At 51.7% G+C, this 15,090-nt stretch overlaps 1 long non-coding RNA gene across 1 annotated transcript; it reads right to left on the bottom strand.

Annotated features, from left to right (window-relative positions):
* Positions 1-2,043: 2,043 nt before the first annotated feature.
* LOC111747642 (uncharacterized) lies at positions 2,044-9,905 on the bottom strand. The gene is made up of 3 exons (XR_010318254.1): positions 7,892-9,905; positions 4,643-4,850; positions 2,044-3,690 (listed from the first exon to the last, which is right to left on the bottom strand). It is a non-coding gene; the product is annotated as an uncharacterized LOC111747642 (long non-coding RNA).
* Between the last annotated feature and the right edge of the window lie 5,185 nt (positions 9,906-15,090).

The following is a 15,090-nucleotide window of genomic DNA, read 5'->3' as shown; positions in this document are numbered from 1 at the left end:
CTGTCTTCTGCCTGGTGGGAATCTTTCTATTGACTGTGTAGGTACCTGGTGCTCTTGTCCCCCAACCACCTGCACTGATCTGCCAGTCGTCCCCTCATCCACCATGTCTCCTTCTGTCTCTGCACTCAGCTCCCTCCCCACATTGCACTGTCTGCCCCACACCAGGCTAGTGCTAGATGACACAACTGTGTCCTCCCCGTTAGGGATGCCTGCATTTCACAGAAAACGTTAGTAACACAAGAGTCCCTTGATGGTGCAAACAGTTAAGGCACTCAGCTGCTAACTGAGAGGCTGGAGGTTCAAGTCCACTCAGGGGAGCCTTGAAAGAATGGCCTGATGATCTATTCCAAAATATCAGCCATTTAAAAACCCTAGGGAGCACATGACATATATGGGGTCACCGTGATTCAGAGTTAACCTGACAGCAACTTGCACTGGTATTGGATAGCAACACAAATCTCAGCCAAAAGAATGAATCTCTGATGGTGAGACAATAGCTCGCAAAAAGGGAGATTCCTGGATAGAGACCCCTTCGTCACAGCCCTCAAATCTCACACGGAGCTGGGCTCCAGGCCCACGTCTGCAGAGGGTTTGTCTCCAGAACAATGCAGGCTTGTCTCCCAATGCAGCCTCATGTTGGCGGCCCCTCCCCTGCCACTATAAAACCATCTGGTTTCTTTTCTCCTCCTTCCTGACACAACTGTGCCCCCTCCCGTCAGAGATGCAGTGTCCAAGCTCTGTGGTCAGGGAGACCTGAGCTGTAATTAGACCAGGGAAGACCTGTGCTTCTAATGCAGCCTGTGCCTTCCTGAGGAAGCCGTCCCTGGAGCTGACCAACCAATGCTGAGCGTGTAGGAGCATGGCCTCCTCCCCTGCAGCATCCCCACTCCAGGTTCCCTGGAAAACGTGTTCTAAGACCCCTGGACGCATCTGAGTGGACTTGAGGGTCCAGTCCAGCTTTGGCAGTGAGGAGATTGTCCCTAACTAGTGAAGCAATGGTGATGATGGTGGCAGTTTTTAAAGGCAAGAATCTCCCCCATAACGTCCAGGAGTGTAGCAATGTCATGATGCTTAATTTTTCCAAACCAGGTAACTTTAGGCCCCCACCTAAGGGAAGCAGCAAACAGAAGGTGCAGAAGGGATCGTGAGTGATGTGGCTGGCGCTGGGACCTGGTCCATTTCCCACGTGGGCTGACCCCTTCAATGCATGTAACTTATTTATGATAGAGAGCTTGCATCAACTCGTGTACGGACAGAAGGTGAAATAAAGACAACACAGGTTTTTAGGAGGAAGTGTCTTCAGGGAAGGCCAATGGAGCCCCTAAATTGAACCCTGAGCCTCCAGCCTCCAGGACTCTGCTAGCTGTGGTGGGAACTGAGGGACCGTAACCAGTGCTGGGCTGGACCCCACAAGCAGCCCTTCTCTGGGGGTGTGTGGATGCGGGTTTGACACCTTGCACTGCCCACAGGACCTTCCCCACCCATCCTCTCTGGCTTGGGATTCCCTGTTAGCCCCAGGAGTAGGGAGGAGACCTTGTGCCTCCAGGCCACCGTGCTCACCTGGCTCCTGCCCCACTGTTAGGCCAGTGCTCCAGGGTTAGGGGCTGTGACCCAAGCGTCACGCCACCCCAGCACCAGCTGGAGCTGCAGCTCAGAGTTGGTCAGTGCACATTTGGTGACTCCACAAACAGCCAGTGTGGGAAGGAGATGAGCCACTTTGCACTTGACCCAAGACAGAGGAAGGCTGGTTATAACACCTTTACAGGGAGCTTGGGTCTCACTCAGCGCCGATGATGGGTCCCGCAGATTTGCACACGGCTTCCAGGGCTAGGCCTGCACATACCTGTGCGGCTGCTTCTCGGCCCTCCTGGCATTCCAGAAGCCAGGCCAGGGTCTGTCAGCAAACAAGGGAAGAGGCTGGACAGAGCCACCCGGACTGGGCGGCACCTCTGGGGGCGGCACGGCCTTGCATGATCCCGTTCAAATGATCCAAGTGCATATGATTCAGAGACACAGGGATCTAATTTCTTGAAAGCACATGGACTGACATGGGGTAGAGGGTGGGTGGGAGGGAGCCTGGCCAAGTGAGATCTGTGATTTCCCAGAGTTGAAACTGTGTGAGATAAATTAGGACACGTTTCCCAGCTGCCTGTATGTCTGTCCCTGCTAACGGAGCCAGGACATGGGCCTGGGGCTTCTCAGCACTGCAGCCACTGGGGGAACAGCAGAGAGGCACCCCCTACTGTGCATAGCTGCCAGAGCAATTTTATAGGGCGATTTTCCACTCACCGTGTCTTCTGGCCCCTTAAACCCTTTGAGTTCAGCTCCGGATACTGAGGTTCTAAGGGACATTGCAGTGCCCAAGACCCGTGGAGGTTGGGATGAGGTGGGAGCAGAGCTGTTGGCCCCAAATCTGCCTGCCTCCCTTGCCCTTCTCCCCCAGTCTCCCCATTGACGTGGTTCCAAAGGTGTGTGAGCCTGCACACACAAACACACAAACTCATGAGTGTGCACATACCACATACACGCCCTGAACTAGGTCCTGGCCGGCGCTCTGTGCCGTGGTACTGAGCAGCTTCATGGCCTCCTCACTCTCCTGTCCACTCAGTTGAGGCGGGAACGGCTGGCTGGTTAGGCTCCCGACAGGGAGGGCTTGGATGCAGGGAGAGAGGTCACCCTGCTGGCCTTCAGGAACAGCTCCCAGAGGTGCCACAGAGTTGGGCTGCTCAGATGGGGTCAGGAATTGACTTCAGGAAGATGCCCCTAACTGAGTCCAGGCCTCAGGGAGTTGTAGCTGGAGTCTTCAGTGTGGACATCTGAATGCCCTCCACTCTGCTGGGCACCCAAGGCCATCACAGCTGGCTGTCAGCAGAGGTGCTCGGCAGCAGGAAGGGTTTGGCTCAGGAGTGGCTCGGGAGCTCCCGGGATCTATCAGCCACTGGACCTGGCCAGTGCTGGATGCAGGTGTGCAGAAGGCCAGGACATATTTGCACCTGAGCTCCAGGTTATAGGGGAGGGTGGGTGTTGAGTGCTCCGGGATCACCTTCTGGGCCCCTTTGGCCCCCCAGACTTGCCCTCAGACCCTCCCAGGACCACCAGGCCCTCAACGTCACTGTAACCATCCAAGAACAGCCCTTGGTGTTGCCCAGCCCTCACAGGCTGGACAGGCCGCAGCAGAGTCTATCCCAGGTCCTGACCCTTTTGGGGGCACGTGGCCCCTATGCCTTGCAGGGCTTTCACTGGATGATGTGAGCAGATAAAAGCAAAGGATGTGAGGCTGTGCCTGGGGTATAGTACCATGAGCAGTGTTGGCTGCTACTCACGTTGATCAGCTTTTTCAGGTCAGATCATTCTATGTCTGCTGGAGCACGGGTCACCAAGCACAGGGTACTGTCGAGGGCAGGGATCTGGGCCCGGGTCCACCCACGGCCTCTTTAAGCCATAGCACACTGGTTGGCAAGCGCTTACAGTCACCTGCAGCCCCCCGGTTACAGCCAGGTGGCAGGAACCTGCTGGGTGCCTGCTCCTTCTTCCTGGTGCTGCTCCTCGGCTTCCGGGCTGACGGTAACGAGGCCAGGCACAGGTGTTTGTCTCAAGTACCCTTCAGAGCACCTTTTCTCTAAGTAGGTAAGTACAGGCAGGGCTGCAGTTGTCTGAGCTGCTTCCTGGTTGGCTCCCTACTCCTCCCTCCTGGAAGGATTTTTATTTTATTATTAAAAACCCGTTAATGACAGTCTGCTCTCCTTCCAGGACAAACTTGCTCACATTGCCCTTAGCCAGCCTCCCTCGAGTACTTGAGCACCAAGCCTGTCACTTCATTTTGTCGGCACGTGGAAAGCATGGTTTTCTGGGAGATGGCCCTGCTCTCAAGAGCTGGCCTGGGAGAAAATAGGCACAAGAGCCTGGGTGGCTGTTGGGACTGACAAGCGGATGCAGGTTGATGGGTCCACACCCTCCCTGTGGCTGGTGTCCTCTGGCTTGGAGCCCCTGTGGCTCTGGTTTGTCCAGAGGGGTCCACTGCTATGAGAGCTGCGTCATTGAGAAGCAGTGAACCAGAGCCAACTGCCCCCTGTCCACACTGCAGGTCGCCCCTTGTCCATACTGCAAGTTGCCCCAGCTTTGTTCCCTTCCCTGGGCACAGTAATAACTCAAGAACAGGCTTTGATGGCCAGCAGCTATGGGCCAGGGGGCAGGGGGCAATGACATTTCCATGCAAAGCCCTGCCGTTCTGTGATTTTTCACGTGAATTAGCCTGCTCCAATGCCTCACCCAAACCGTCAGGGATTGGACCCCACTCTTTCTAGCCTTCTGCATAGGTCCCAGCAGAGCCTGGGGGGCTCCTTGGTGCCTGGATCAACTCAGGCTTCCCAGTGAATATGTGGGACACAGACCTGTGCAGCCCACAGTGTGGCCTTAGGCCTCCCGGACAAGTCCTTGAGGCCGTCGTGTCCAAGACTGGAGTAAACAACGTAACTGACCACACTAAGTGTTGGAGAAGATTACAAAGACTGACCACACTAAGTGTTGGAGAAGGTGTGGAGGAACTTGACTTTCACACACTGTTGGTGGAAATGTGAAATGCTACAACTGCTTTGGAAAGCAGTTTGACAAAACACACTTGGTAACTTAAACATGCACCTACCACATGATCCAGCCCTTTTGACTCCTAGCCACATCAGTGAGCCTGGCCTTCTTCCTGAGGCAGAGCAGGACCATGGTGGGGGCCTGAGAGGCGTAGCGATGCACCCTCTGCTGACTGCAGCACAGTGAGTGGCCCAGGGACGCTGGGGCAGAGGCATGATGGCGCCGTGACAGGAGGTGCTGCCTGAGCTGGATCTGGGCCACTGGGTCTGGAAAAATGGAGCAAATTCAAGAGGGACTTGGCGTTACGATTAGGGTTAGGACTGGCAAGGATTGGTCAGTGTGAGGTGAGGGAGAGCAGAGATTGGAAACACCCCTCGACATCTCAGGTCCTCATTCACACAACTCCTAACTGCAAGAGGGGTAGGCTCAGGGGAAGCTGATAGGTTCAGTTTTGGGCCATCTTGAGTTTGAGGTAAAGACATTAGTGGGTTGGAAAAAGAACCTGGGGCCAGTGCCAACCCTAAAGGTTGGGGAGAACCCTGATCTTCAGTCTCTAATGGCTATTGGTCCCAGTGACCTTCACTGGTGGCACACGTCCTTGCTCTTTTGTCCCATGCTGAGGCTTGGGGGGAGTGGTTTGCCAAGACTCCCCAGGCTTGGTGCTTCACAAGGCAAATGCCATACTCACCTGGGCCCTAAATGTGTCAGCCCAGTGGGGCTGCTCTTCTCCTTGATGAGCTGATCTTCTAAACAGAGGTGAGGGGGCTCGCTATGGGGGAGGGGGTTCATCTGGCAGCCCAAGACATATGGAAGTGCTGTCCACCCTTCTTAGAGTCAGAGGTCAAGAACAAGACAAATAGGTGCCTGTAAAAATGGCACGGGGCCAGCATCCGAACTCCTCTAACTTCACAAGGGGGAAGGAGAATCAAGGTCAGCAGTCCAAGGCTGATTCCCGTGAGGCAGAGGTCAGACATGTCCCCTCTCTCCACAGTCTTTACCAATTCGGACACCAACCATCCCTCCCATGGTACTCTCTACTTCTCTGCTGAGTTTGATAATTCATCGCAATGGCCACACAGAACTCCCAAATAAAACTCAGGATTATAGGATTTATTAGGGAAGTAACATGTTATAATTCAGGTGCAGGAACACTCAGGTTACAGTTCTCCCATCAGGACATTTTCTTCTCAGCATGTTTGCAGGCCTGCCTCTCTCTGGCCTCTCAGCCCCTGCCCTGCTCAGGCAAGTGTTACAAAGCTCTCTTAGCTCTGCCAGTAAGACACCCCACTTCACCTGTGAGGCATCCCACTTCACCAGTAAGCCTCAGCCTGAAGGTACTCAGTTCTAGCTCTGTGGGTCAGCAAACTTAGCTCCACCAAGTACCTGGAGGCAGCCTACTCCGCCAGCAAGCCTCCCACTTGAAAGCACTCAGCTCTCTCACTCCACGGGCCAGGGGGCCCACTGCACCATCTCTTGCCGGCCTCTCCTGTCAGTGGTAATGGAATCCTCTCCTTCCCATCTCTGGGATGGCTCATTTCAAGCCCAGTGGGATGGCCACAATTACCCTATTTGTACAGTCCCACCCAATCACTTGTGTGGGAATTAGAAGAACATGGTGAGAAAGGCCACACAGAAGCCATCCACCACACCGCAATGCCTCACACACTCTTCTGTGTTAGGATTTATCCAACAGTTGGGTATTTTTAAGTGCATACTTCCCTGAGTGAGTGGCCAGTTTGGAGAGCTGTCCTGGATTTCCAGACCTGCAGGATCTGACCAACATCCAGATGCAACCTGTGTGGGATCGCCTGAGCCTTATCCCAGCAGTATCTGTCCCTTTGCCCCGCCTCTGCTGTCATCTGTCTTTATCGGGCTCTTGGGGGTCAGCACAGTGTTCTGGGCCTTCCCTCAAATGGCACCAAAGGACAAGAAAGACCCAGGACTAGTTCACCACATGGGTTCCTCCAGGAAGCTGTTGCTGAGCCTCTGTATCCTGGGATCATTGAGGGCAGACAAGAGAAAGATGGAGGAGCTTGTGGCTGGGAGAGAATTTGCTAATCTGTACTGCTCTGTAGTGAACAAATTGACTTACTCATCTGTAGTGAACAAATTCACTACAGATCGGTAAGTAAGCACAAGTTTACTTGTTTATTGGATAATCCGTCCCTGTCAGGGATCGTAAATTTGAAAAGAGGCTTTGATTCTGCAGAAGGTGCTGTGGGATTGGGAGACAGACAGATATCAGTCATACCTAGAAGCAGAATCTTTGATGTGGTGAAAAAATGTGAAATTGTTCACCACAGATGATTGGTAAGCAAGGTAAGCACTGTGCTTACCTTGCCTATTGGGTAATCCGGCCCCGGGTGCTTTGATGACCCTTCTCAGCACCTGCTAGGAACCTGGCACCAAGAGGCAGAAACACCCTCCGCACCTGCACTCAGACTCACTGCCTCACGTGTAAAAGGGAAAATAACTACAGCTGAACCTTCCGAAAGTTAGGACCCGGCCCAGATGATGTCCTTGTTCCCTGAATTCTCAGAGAGCCACAGCCTGAACCCCAAGGGATAGGCTTCAGGCCACACTGTTCTCTAGGCAGCTGAGCAGAGACAGAGCCCAGAGTACTGGGGTCTGGGGAATTATGGATAGCCGTTTTTTTAAATTGAAGTAAAATTTGCATAACATAAAATTAACCATTTTAAAGTGAATAATTTAATGGCATTTTGTTCATTCACAATGTTGTACAACCACCACCCCTATCCAGTTCCAAAATATATTCATCAAATCAAAGTAAAACCCTAACCCATTGAGCTGAGTGGCTCAAAAGATTAAACACTCTACTACTAGCCCACCCAGAGGTGCCTTGGAAGATAGGCCTGGAGATCTGCTTTTGAAACAGTCACAACTTTGAAGGCCCTATGGAGCAGATCTACTCTGCACACATGGGGCCACCATGAGTCGGAATACCGGGAGGGCAACTAATAACAACATACCCGTTAAGCAGTTACCCCTCTACCCCTCTTCCTCCCAGCCCTTGGCGATGATTAATTTGCATGTTCTGTCTCTATGGATTTGCCTATTCTGGACATTTCATAAAAATGGGATTGTATAATATGTGGCCTTCGTGTGATCACCTTTGTTGTTCATGAAGACATTGAACCTTGAGGGGAGGAAAAATGTACTGGTCAAAGTCATTACAGCTGATGGCGGGGCAGCACGAGCAAGGACTTCACATGTCCTGTGGGTGCCCCAAGCAGGGATCCAGTGAGTTTGATGAGCACAGCCTATCCAGACTGAGACAAGCTCTTACCTGGATCTCACCCTAGGCTGCCCAGGGCCTTTGGCTGGGAAGCTCGTGGGAATGGCCAGGACAGCATGTGGCAGGGAGTCTCACAGCACGTAGTCTCTTCAAAGCTCAGGCCCGACTGCACACAGGAAGTACTGGGACTGGCCTCAGGGAAGGGCCTCCGCTTCTCTGGGTTTTTGAGGATGGTCCAGTTTCTATACCTTCTGAGAAGGCTCAGGGCACAACCTGAGGGAAAGTACAAGCCAAGAGGGAAGTCACAAGGTAAGCTGAGAGTGGAGGGATGTCGTAGTCATCTAGTCCTGCTGTAACAGAAATACCACAAGTGGATGTCTTTAACAAACAGAAATTTATTTTCTCACAGTCTAGTAGGCTAGAACTCCTAATTCAGGGTGTCAGTTCCAAGGGAAGGCTTTCTCTCTCTGTTAGCTTTGGAGGAAGGTCCTTCTCAGTAATCTTCCCCTGTACTAGGAATTTCTCTGCACTGGAACCCTGGGGCCAAAGGACTCACTCTGCTTCCAGTGCTTCTTTCTTGATAGTATGAGGTACCCCCCTCTCTGCTCGCTTCCTTTTCCTTTTATCCCTTTTAAGATAAAAGGTGGTGCAGGCCACACTCCAGGGAAACTCCCTTTACATTGGATCAGGGATGTGACCTTGGTAAGGGTGTTACAATCCCACCCGAATCCTCTGTAACATAAACTTACAATCACAAAATGGAGAACAACCACATAATACTGGAAATCATAGCCTAACCAAGTCGACACATATTTTGGGGGGACACAATTCAATTCATGACAAGCAATGTTCGTACACCTTTTGAAAGGGCGACATTGAGAACTGCAAGGCTGTGTGTGACCTGCTCCCACCACACTGCCCTAAGCATTTACGGAGCAGAGGCTCTGTGGCCACCAGTCTCCCTTCCTCAACAATACTGTTCCCCTCCTCCTCCTCTTTCTCTACTACCACCATCATCACCAGCTAGGATTTTAGGAGCCGACTGCCTTTCAGGCAGTCTTCTAGAAAACTTACATACATTTCCTCTCACCTCTCCATAACACTCCGGGTTGCTGGTAGTGTTTCCAGCTTTTATGTGGCTATGAGGCTGAGAGGGTAAGTAACTTGCTCAGGGCTACAAAACTAATAAACAGCAGCATCAGGATTTGATCCAGCTCTGGCTCCAAATCCCAGACATTTTTTACTACCATGCACCCCTCCACTGACTAAGAGCAGAGACCACAGCTTCCAGAGGCACCCCCTTCCCAGACTGAGCCCTGTGCACAGGGCAGACAACTGCCCAGGACCTGCTGGCAGAGGCCCCAGGGCTCAGCCCAGGATTTGGGTGGATGCTGTCTACCCCCACCCTGTGTTGGCAAGACCTGGCTGAGGAGAGCTTGAGATAAACCCCCTCGTTGGCAGAGATTGGAGGCCCAGTGAGGGTTGGTCCAGGGCAGAGCTGCAGGTGTTCACAGTGATGATTTTTAGCTTCTCTGTGTGTTGTTTGTCCCTCTTGTCTTTACGTCAGCTCACACTCCCTGTTCCCTCGGCATGACTTCCTTCATAACAGGATGGCAGACTTGACGGCTGCTGAAGGCTCCAATGACTGAAAACACTGAGATAAGCCTCAGGATGGCAGAAATCCCTGAGACTGCAACGGCACCCACTTCTCAGAGTATCTTTGGAGTCTGAGAGTTGTATCTAACTGGGCTAAATTTCCTTGAAAGGTGACAAGCATCATCTGGGAGTATCATAGGAGCAGACTCTGACTGGACAGACTGGGGCCTGCACTAGAATCCCCAGCCCCTGCTCACCACCTCCCCATTCTTCTGGAAATATGAAGTTAAACCTAGGGAGTGTTAGCATATGAGCATCTTCAACATTTGATCCAAACTTGTGACTCTGAGTAAAGTTTGTTATGATTCCTTCACACTGGGCATGGAGGATGTGGTTTTTAGCACTGGGCCTTGCAAACACTTCTCAGCAGTTGCTCCATAATTTGAATATATGGTTAGTGCTTGTATTAGTCAGCTGTCACTGCAGTAATGCATGTGACAAATGACCCCCAAGTCCCAGTGATTTCTTGCTTACAGGTCTGTGTGTCAAAGTGGCATCGCTGCTTTGAGATGCAGGTCAGGTTCAGGGCTACTTCTCCGTCTCTCTTTCAGGGCACAGGCTGAAGGAGCAGCAGCCCCCGTGGCAGGCTCTTCTCATAGAGCAGGGCAGGAGTGCAACAGGGTGACTGGGACCCTGTAATGCCTCCTAATGCCCCTGCTTAGAACTGCCCCGCTGCCCCTTCTGCCCATGTTCCACTGGTCATGGCGAGTCGCTGCAAAGCCCAAGTCAATGTGGCAGGGGGCTCATACTCCAGTGAGAGGGAAGACTTGACGAGGGAGAGGGAAGAACAACTGTGAACAAATAACACTGTTCACCACATTCCACTCCCTTGGTCACACTCAGAGCACACGCTCTCCTGCCCCAGCACACCTGGAATGTGGGTATAAGGTCAAAGACCGTCAGCTCGTGATCTTCAGTTCTGGGCGTGGCAGTCGACCTGGAGACCTGTGAACTACAGACAAGTCAACTGCCGCCACACACCCCACCTCCCATGGTGGGACAGGCATGGGAAAACCATGAGACGTTTGATCGGAGGCAGACTCCGGCCACATGGCAGCACCGGCCCACTGTGGTTCAGAAACCCAGCTGAGTGTGTCAAGGTTCCCCAGCCTAGGGTAGGAGTGAGTCTGCTCCCTGTGGGTAACCCCTAGCTCATCTTCCTCCTCTGAGATGTCCATCCTTTCCCATTTTCCACCTGGGCCACTCTAAAGAGGGCTTTGGAGAATATGCTGTTCTTACTGGCTAAATAGCTTGCTCGGCTTTCTTCCTGCCTGCAAAGGTGGGATCTGTATGAGTCTTCCTATGACTTCTGTAACAAATCTTCGCATACTTAGTGACTTATAACAACACAAATTTATTATCTTACAGTTCTGGGGGTCAGAAGTCCAAAATGAATTTCACTGGGCTAAAATCAAGGTATTAATTAGCAAGATTGCATTCCTTCCGTAGGCTGTAGGGGAGAGTCAATTTCCTTGCCTTTTTTTCATCTTCTGGAGTTCCTAGGTGGTATGAATGGTCGAGGTGCTCAGCTACTAACCGAAAGGTTGGAGACACCGAGTCCATCCAGAGGCACCTCAGAAGAAAGCCCTAGTGACCTGCTTCTGAAAAATCAGACCCAGTGAAAACCCTGTGGAGGTCGCCATGAGTAGGCATCGACTCAATGGCACTGGCACTGGTGGAGACCGCAGGCATTCCTTGGCTCGTAGCCTCCTTCCTCCATCTTCAAGGACAGCAATTGCATCACTTTAACTTGTGCTTCTCTTGTTGCATTTTGTTTTCTGACTGACTTTTCTGCCTCCCTTTCTCACCTGTAAGGAACCTTGTGATTTCATCGGTCTCACTTGGATAATCCAGAATAATCTCTCCATCTCAAGATTCTTAATTATGCCTGAAAAATCCCCTTTTGCCCTGTAAGGTGACATATTCGCAGGTTTCCAGCATCAGGACATGGATATCTTTGGGGCTATTATTCTGCCTACTGCAGTGGCTCTTAGCGACTCATAGCAACCCTGTAGGACAGAGTAGAACTGCCCCATTGGGTTTCCAAGGCTGTGATCTTAACAAAGCAAATTGCCAATCACAGATCTTTCAGTTTTGTGGCCAAGCACTGCACCACCAGGACTCTGCCACTGCGCCACCAATATAGTTCTCTCCAAAATGTTGTTGGTTTTTTAATTTATTTTATTACAATCAACTCTGTGTGTCCAAAACCAAACTTATAATTCTTATCTTTCTCTGGACTCCCTCACAGGTGTTTTGAATTTATCAGTCTTCTTGCTCTTGGTCTGTTTATTAGAAACTATTTTTCCCAGTTGGAAGGGTATAATGGGGGTCCAATCAAAGATCTCAACAAAGGGTATCATGGCCACGCCTTTGATTTGGTCTTGACCCCTCAAGGCTGGGTCTTAATTAAGTTTTCAAAGCTTTTCTAGCTTAACAGTCTGAGTTTTTAATCTTGCAGCTCCTAGAATTTCTAGGCTCCCTCTATGTCCTCTGAATTCTGCTGTAAGTTTGCCCATTCTTTTCTGAGCTCATCTTTTCTCTTGAGGTACTTTATCAAATGCAATAGTAACAACTAGTTCACTCTAGTATTATTTTGCTTGGAAAGCTTTTTGCCCAAAGCCATTAGTTCATTTGGTATGTTTCCTGTTTTGCAAATTATTGCAGGAGCCAGTTTTAGTGATTTGTTTTTTTTACCACGACATAACACAAATTACCATTTTCCAGCTTTCTAAAATGATTTCTTCACCACCCAGTCTATTAGCCAATGCCATATATTTTAGGTTTATTGTGGGAACACTTTAGTTTTGGTACCAGATTCTATGTCAATCAGCTATTGTTGCAACAATGCTATATAACAAACGACCCCACCGAACCCAGTTGTTTCTCACTCACAAGTCTGTGTGTTGGCTGTAGCATCTGATGCAGGTCGGGTTCAGGTCAAGTTTGGGCTGGGTCTAGGTCAAGTTCAGGGCAAGTTCAGGTGGGGCTAAAGTCAGCTTCTCATGTCTCTCTCATCCTGGAGCCCAGATGGACAAGGCAGAGCTTTCTGGGCATTTCCTTATCCTGGATCAGGGCCAAAGTGCAAAAGGCTGATTCGAAGGATGTAATGTCCCCTAAATCTTTGCTTACAACAGTCCCACTGTCCCTTCTGCCCACATTCAACTGGTCACAGCCAGTCCCATGGCCAAGCCTAAAGTTCACTGCAGAGAAGTCATGGTACTGGGGCGAGGAGGGAAGGAAGCATGTGAAAGAATAATTCTACTACAGGACTGGTTAAAAGATTGAGGCAGGTTAGCACAAGACTAACAAAGACATGGCCTCTCGGCCCCTCTGCTCCTGAAGCCCTTGGTTTCTCAGATACAACATGGAGGGGTGAAAAGGACACAGCTTAGGAGCCAGGCCAGCCCGGGGCTGTCACTCCCAGCTCTGTGGCCTTGGCTGCATCCCACAAGACCCAGAAGGCAGCTCCTGATAGTCCTGGAACCACCACTCGCTCCTAGGGGGTTCAGGATGGTCAGGGGGGTGTGGTCCCTGCCCTTGTGTAGCCCATCTTGAGGAGGAGACAGCCTATGTGTGAGCCTCTGTTGGGGTGGTGAGGAGCTGAGGAGTAGGCAGAGGGCAGGGTCTATGCACCTTGTCCTCATGGAGAAGAGCAGCATCCACTCTATCCCCATAGGCCGATTGGCTGGGGACTCAGTAATGGCTGATCTGGGAATGCCCTGCCCTGTGGAGGAGTCAGGTTTGGACATGGTAGGCAGCTGTTAGGCTCAGAGCGGAGTGGCCAGGTGGGCAAGTGTGGCCCTCAGGGCACATGTTCAGGCTGGAGAAACACATGTGGATCCTGATGGTCTTCAAGGCTTGAGAATGTCAGAAGTCGCCCAGAGAATCGGCATTGGAAGAGAGGTCTGAGTGTCAAGCCCCGGCGCCTCCTAGCGTTGGAGGCTGTGCTTGGCAGAATAATGCCCCCCAACGATATCCACGCCCCAGTTCCCAAAACCAGTGAATGTCAGCTTATGGTGAGAGGGACTCTGCAGATGTGAGTTAAGGCTCTTGAGATGGAGAGGTTCCACTGGATTATCGGGTGGGCCTTGAATGTAATCACGAGTGTCCTTAGAGGTGAAAAGGGGAGGCTGCAGAGTCAGAGCCAGGAAGGAGTGGTGACAACAGAAGCAGAGGTTGGAGTCAGGCGGTTGCTGCTCTGAAGATAGAGCTGGGGGCTGTGAGCCTAGGAGCATGGGCAGCCTCTAGAAGCTGGAAAAGGTGAGGAAATGGACCTCCCCTGGAGCCTCCAGAAGGAATGCAGTTCTGCCGACACCTTGGTTTTAGTCTGAAGATGCTCTGTGCTGGGTGTTGCTGAACGGCCCAGATGAGGGTGAAAACTGACCACTGGCTTTAGCAATGTGGACCCCAGCCACATTGGGGGGTGTTGCAGCTGGGGCCTAGTGGGCAGCACAGCAGCTGTGGAGAGCGTCCAGGCTGGTCCAGTGGACACCGCCAAGTGGTCCTGCGCGTGGGAGTTCTGACAGCGTCTGTGTTGACTGGTCGCTTGTGGGCAGGGGGTGCTGGGTGGGGGAACACGGAAGTTCTTTTCTTGCTGTGTCTAGTCCCAGCTGACTAGGGAACAGGTACCCCTCTTCCTTTGCTGGACGTCCTGAGCTGGCATTTCATGCATGCGTTCATCCTTAGTCTGGGTAAAGCAGCTCTCAGGAAGCAATGGTAACACATTTCACATGCAGCTCTGGTATTGTTTCATTGGAGAAATGATATTCCAACCAGCGAGTTTGTATTAAATAAGACAAACACCTTGGGGCCTGCCTGCAGCTGGTGTGGACACCCCTGGGAGTCTCAGTGGTGGAGGTCAGCTCTGTTTGACCGTCCTGACCTGTGAAGGGCACGCATGGAGCACTGGTAAGCACCCGCTGTAGCCATCCCAGGCCTGCCCGAGAAACACCTTGGTCTGGAGATTCCTTCCAATTCCAAACATCTGTCAGTGCTGGCGGGAGAGGAGGCTGGCTTGTTCTGCTTACAGCCTGAGGCTGCCCGTGCTTGTGATGGGTCTTTCACTCTCAGCCTTTAGACCAGCAGCTCTGGCCCAGACCACGAGGACAGGGCCCCACCTGCTGTGCAGGTTGAAGTACTGGCGTCCCCAGGGTCAGCTGTGGAAACCTGGGAACCCCTGAATGTCGAGACCCCCAGTTGCCCTATTTCTTTCTGTTGTGTCTTAAAGTGAGTTGTTCACGCATCTGTTTTCTTGACATTTTCAAACATCTCAAGGCCCTATGCCCTCCTTATCCATTATCCATCCCCCTGGTGTTTGTTGACCTTTAGGGTGGGCCTGTCCTGTTTCTGTCTTACCCCCTGGCGCCGTGTCAAAGCTGGCACTTCTGCCCACTCTGAGTCTCACTCCACCATCTCCAGTGGGCAAGATGCATCACAGTATTCTTTTGTTCATTTGTTGTTCTTTTAATCACACCGGGGCCAACTTTGTGTCCATTTCCCTGGAGTGGTGGAGAAGTAACTCTTGGGCACTTGGGGGGCATGCCTCTTCCTGATGGTGAGGAGCCCACCTTCTGGACCCTATACCTGCCCCA

The sequence above is a fragment of the Loxodonta africana genome, chromosome 18 (genome assembly GCF_030014295.1).
Source record: "Loxodonta africana isolate mLoxAfr1 chromosome 18, mLoxAfr1.hap2, whole genome shotgun sequence".
In the NCBI taxonomy this organism is placed as follows: Eukaryota; Metazoa; Chordata; class Mammalia; order Proboscidea; family Elephantidae; genus Loxodonta; species Loxodonta africana.
The sequence above is the reverse complement of the archived record's forward strand: the minus strand, read 5'-3'. Positions and strand labels throughout refer to the sequence as shown.